The sequence below is a fragment of the Pituophis catenifer genome, unplaced genomic scaffold (genome assembly GCF_029215685.1).
Source record: "Pituophis catenifer annectens isolate HBS135680 unplaced genomic scaffold, rPitCat1.0.hap2 SCAF_1, whole genome shotgun sequence".
NCBI classification, from domain to species: Eukaryota; Metazoa; Chordata; class Lepidosauria; order Squamata; family Colubridae; genus Pituophis; species Pituophis catenifer.
This window is the reverse complement of record NW_027256881.1, coordinates 306,493,547-306,499,141: the sequence shown is the minus strand read 5'-3', so window position 1 is coordinate 306,499,141 and position 5,595 is coordinate 306,493,547.

Sequence of the window (5,595 nt, the reverse complement as noted above, 5' to 3'; positions counted from 1 at the left end):
TAGTTCTAAGGAAAATAATTCCTGAAGCAGTAGCACTGATTTAAAGCATGGAACATTCACAGATGTTCTTTTAAAATTAAGGAGTTAATATTTAATCCATAATTGGTTACATATTTTGAATGTTTAAAAGAATAAAAATTTCTGGTATTTGTCCAAAGCAAGACTTAAGCTGAATATTGTTTGTTTTCTATCTTTTGTTACAGGTATATAGAATTACCCATTTTTACCAGATATTTTACATATTTAGATGAAAAATAAATGACATCCTTAGTAGTTCTAGCCAGGATGGGAACTGTAATTCAACAAGAAAAGCATAAATCCCTCTCTTTTAAAGAAGTAGCTGAAGTCCTTTTCATCACTTACTAGTATTATCAGAAAAATGGATGTGAGCAAGTGAACTATGATAACCTTACCTTGCAAAGCTCTCTTTATTGATAGTCAATTCTACTGATGCCAAATTCCATAGTGAATTACATGTACTTCTTCTCTGATACCAAGTGAACTAATTAGGGTAACAGAATTGTTGCCAAACCAGCCACAGAACAATGCAAACATTTCAGAACCACAAAAAATACGTTGCAAAGGGAAGTTAAGGGAGTTATTTTCATAACTGGACTGTAAGTGGAGTTTTAAAACTATGCATGAACATTTGTTGTTTCTTGCATATTCCACGTAAAACACACGTATCAAAATTTTGATTCCAGTACTGACTGATATTCACTATATTTAAAATTGTTCACAATACTGAGCTTTTTTTCCTTACACAATGAATTCATAATCCTTTTTAATACGTGTAGCTTCAATGTATTGTCTCTCACTGAACCGAATGAATTTTCTATCCTGATTAACGTTACCAGAAGGGAAAAGTATATAATTTGCTGAATTTGTGAAACAAATTATATATTTCCACAGACAGATAAAACGCCTTCTTCTTAAGATGGGTATGGTTATTTGTGGAAATTATTGCCACAGTAGATAAGTATATTTAATTGGCTTGTAAACTATTCCATTTCAGTAATTTTGGATCTGTTGTTTTCAGCTTTTTAGAAGAAATGATATTATTAATGATTCTAGGATTACTCAATTTGACTTATATCATGTAGAATGGCCTCTATACAAAATACTCATGAGAAGCAACTGATTGAACTCTTTTTTTTTCAGCCATGCCTACAGTTGTTTCCTGAAATCAACAGTCCAATATTATCATCTTGATATCTGGGGCATTTCCAGTTGATCAGTCCTTCCATAAGCCAAGTCTTTTGATTTCATAATTTGACTCAGAGAGTTTTATTTTCAGACAAGCAGAATGCTACAGAAATGGGCACATTAACATGTTAGTGAGTTTGCAATACTGTAGATACTGTAGAACTGATAGACAATCTTGCCTTTCCTGGCAAACAGATGAGTAGAGAGATATCTCGGCCTGATCAATCTGCTGAGGAGCAAAGAGTGGGGTTTTCTTTTTGAAAGGAAGTTTTGCACTGAAAAAACTCTGCCCTTTGTTCAGAGGGTAAATACAGGATTCTCTGTATTAGTGGCAAAGTATCTTGCTCTTTCCATCTGTACATGTTGATCCCTTGAGTCAATCTGAAGCCATCACGCAGCAGGATGAAAATGCAGACATTCCTTTATTTATTCCTTTATATTTCCTAAATATATTGAAGCAGCAACAAGAAGCCAGGATATTATAGAAGAAGCAAACCTTGTAAAAGTAGAATTATATAATGGTCCCTCTTCAATTCATGATCTGACTTGCATCCCCTCCTGGATGTGGTTTAAAATGATTAGTGTTAAAGAACAGGCTGCTTCTCTTGCTCCTTCTATTTGTTTCCCCCTAAACTGGTTCAAACTTTATAGCTCTATTGTGATAGACAGTAACTTATGTAGGTATCATCTACTTGTTAAAAACCAGAAATTTTAGAGTATCTGTTACTTGGATGAATAACTAAAACATAGCTATGTGTATTTCATTTATCTAACTGTATTTTTTATCTGAAAAGATCTTAAAGTGGTAGTAGATTGGAAAGTTACCATGTCAGCAATTGGCATAGTTGCAAAATAGTACTATGAATGAATTATAGGCTGCATCAACAGAAGTAAAATTTTCAAATCACAGGAAATAATAATTTATTCTGCTTTGACCTATGTTAAGTTTTGTGTTCTGTTCTGGACATTACACTTTAAATGAGATTTAGAGAAACTAGACCAATTCAGAGAAGAGCAATTAGACTGTTAACAGGATATTAACTAAGAAACTACCATAAGTCCAATGATGCAAGATTTGAAGGACCTGTATATGTTTAAATTTTAACCTTAGAAGGGATATGACAGTATTCTTCCAATACCTTAAAGAATGTCATAGACATTCAGTTTTTAGACTATAGTTCTCAAAATAATCACTTTAATTTACAGATTCCAGTTGACTGTTTTGACCTGAAATGATTACTTTCAGTAGCCATTTTTTCCATGTTCATGTGTATTTAAAAAAAGGATGGGTTGCTTTAATGAACAGATCTGCTGTCTACATGCAAACTCCAAAGTACTTCTTTCAAATAATTTTAAAGCACGTTCAACCTATTTGTCTATGTACCTAGGCTGCTTTTACTCTGAAATATATAGGTTAATATATAGGTTAGATCCAGTAGTCATGCTGTAGCAGAAAAACATATTTTTAATACTTCTATCTCCTGTCTTTGGGAGGTCTTATGGGATGCTCCAAAATGGATTTGTACGTACTAAGTGCTATGGAGAGAAATCTATGTGAGAATTTCATTGAAGTTTGATTTTGGTTTTGGAAGGGTTTTTTTTTTTTTTCATAACATCAGTTTAGATATACTTTGTATTTTTACTAATTTACCTAACAAACAAAAATTATTTTCCTAAAAGGTTTAAAACCTTTATGTCCTACTGAGACAATGATAAGAATAGCAACAACACAAACTCGTTTGTGGAATACTAAATATTTTCTGCTCATTAATTAACTTGATTTTTCTTTCCTAATGCTCTATCACTAGAAGGAAACTAAAATATAAACAAAGCTGTCATTTTAGGAGCTGAGATAGTACCAATATTTGCATCAATGGCTAATATTTGTGGGGCACCATGTTATGCATGAAAACAATGAAGCTGTTGGTGCTTCTCAGGATGCTGTGGTTTGGTGCCATTGATGATCTTTTGGCTGTGCAGAGGCACTCTTGGGTGGCAACAATGGGGCTGGAACTGAAATAGAGTTCTGGAGTTTTCAGACATTTCAGCCAGCTGCCTCAGCCCCCCGCACCACTGAGAAATCTCATCTCAAGCTCCACATTGTGGCCAGCTCCACAGCATAAGCCTCAGTTGCCACCGCCTTACCATGTCCAGTTGACCTTTGCCATCTTTCTTCCATTGCTGATGATTATGCCCAACCTGACCTTATGCAAGGTAGCTTCTGGCTATGCCAGGCCTTCTTCCCAAGTCTGGTCACACTGTTCTCCAAATAGTGTACCCCATTCTCATGATGCTTCTGCAACCCTTTGGAAAGCTTCTGAGATCTTCTAAGGTGTTGCAAGAACAGGTTAAGCTATCTGGATAGGGTCAGCTGTCCTGTTCTCACAATGTTTCAGAAGACATCGGAAGCTTTCCAAAAGTTTTCTGTAGCATTGTGAGAACAAGATGGCCTATTCCAGTGATGGCTAACCTTTTTGCCGTTGCGTGCCAAAAGCGGGGGTCGTAGGGGGTCATGTGTGCGTGTGCCCACATCCATAATTCAATGCACCCCGCCCTCCCGCGCATGTGCATGTGACCCCTCCCCATACTTCTCCCTGCTTTTGGCATGCGATGGCCCGGTGGGCCCGTAGGCCCGTTTTTTTCCCTTCCCCAGGCTCCAGAGCCTTTCTAGGAGCCTGGGGAGGGCAAAAACAGCCTTCCCCATCCCCCCAGAGGCCTTCCGGACGCCAGAAACAGCCAGTTTCCCGACTTCCAGTGGGACTGGAAGGCCTGAAAATCAATTGGCTGGTGCGCGCATGCGCGCTGGAGCTGAGCTAGGGCAACACTCGCGTGCCCACCAATATGGCTCCGCTTGCCACCTGTGGCACCCGTGCCATAGGTTCGCCATCCCGGGCCTATTCAGAGAATGCCGTGTTTGACTTGGAGAATGGGGCAAGTGGTGTCAGGAATAAGGCTTGGCCTGGCCAACAGCTACATTGCAAAGGGTGTACCTTGTCAGCAGTGTGAGGAAGATGGTGAAGTTGTTGGAATTAGCAGTAACTGCAGATTGCAAGGTAGTAGGATAGCTGGGGCTTTGAGCTTGGTGGCTGGCTGTGGTGCAGTGCCTGAGGCGTCACTCTTCAGTAACGGCTTCTAGCTGCAGGTAGATGCCTGGGGGCAGTGGCAACCAGCCGAGACTGCTGAAGGTTCTGGGCTGCAGTTATCACCAAGGAATGCCCCTGTGCAGGGTGGCCCAAAGTGCAGGGATAGGGGAAGACAGGTGGGTCGGGGGAGTTGAAGAGCAAATAGTTTCTTACCGTACTGAGGCTGGGAGGGGGCCAACTAGGAATGGTTGGATCGTAATGCCCATCACCTAACCTGTGTATTTTGGATTTATGATAGTAACTAGGACTGCCCAGGATTGTAAACTGAGAACAACCTGTATAATATAATAACAATAGTAAAGTAACAGTACAAAATAAAGAGCCTCTAGAGTCAGAAGCCAATGACATGTACATAGTCCTCAACTTACATACCATTCATTTAGTGACCAAAGTTACAATGGCAGTGAAAAAAAGGTGACTTATGACTAGTACATGTAATTATGACTGTTGTAGCATCCCTATGGTTACATGATCAAAATTTGGTACTTGACAACTAAATGTATTTATGAAAGTTGCAGCATCTTGGGTCACGATGGCCAATTTGTTACCTTCCCACTGGTTTCTAGCAAAGAAAGTCAATAGGGGAAGTCAGATTTGCTTAATGGCGATGTGATTCACTTAACAACTGCCATGATTTGCTTAACAACCACGGCAAAAAGGGGTCAGAAAATCAGGCGGAACTCACTTAACCTTCACTTTGCTTAGCAACAAAAATTCTGTGGTTGTAAATTGAGGACTACTTATAATAAAATCAACATCTGTACCAATATGATTACACTGTCAGTTATCAGCGATCAGGCTTGTCAGTCAACAGGATATCAAAAGCAAGAAAAAAACACTAAACTTTTTCAGAAAAATTAGTTATCAGATTTCATCTACGGCTTCAGGATGAGATAAGTGCAAAGTAGTTTTGAAATTATTATTCAAATACGTTCTATATATCTCTTATAAGATACACAGCAGACATTCTGTCATATATTGAATTTAATTGCATTTACTCAGTTTGCTTATGAACTGTTTCATATGTTTACCTTCACTTTGGCTTTTCAGAGATCAATTCCCAACTTTATATTCTGTATGAGTATTAATTATTTTCTTCTTTTATGAGAATATTATTTCTAGAATAATGAACAATTAACTTATAAAGAACTAGCAAGAATATTTCTTCATATCACATAAAAATGGTAATTATAAATCAGCTAATATTGCAAATAGTGTTTCTATCTTGCTTTCATTCATTTATTGC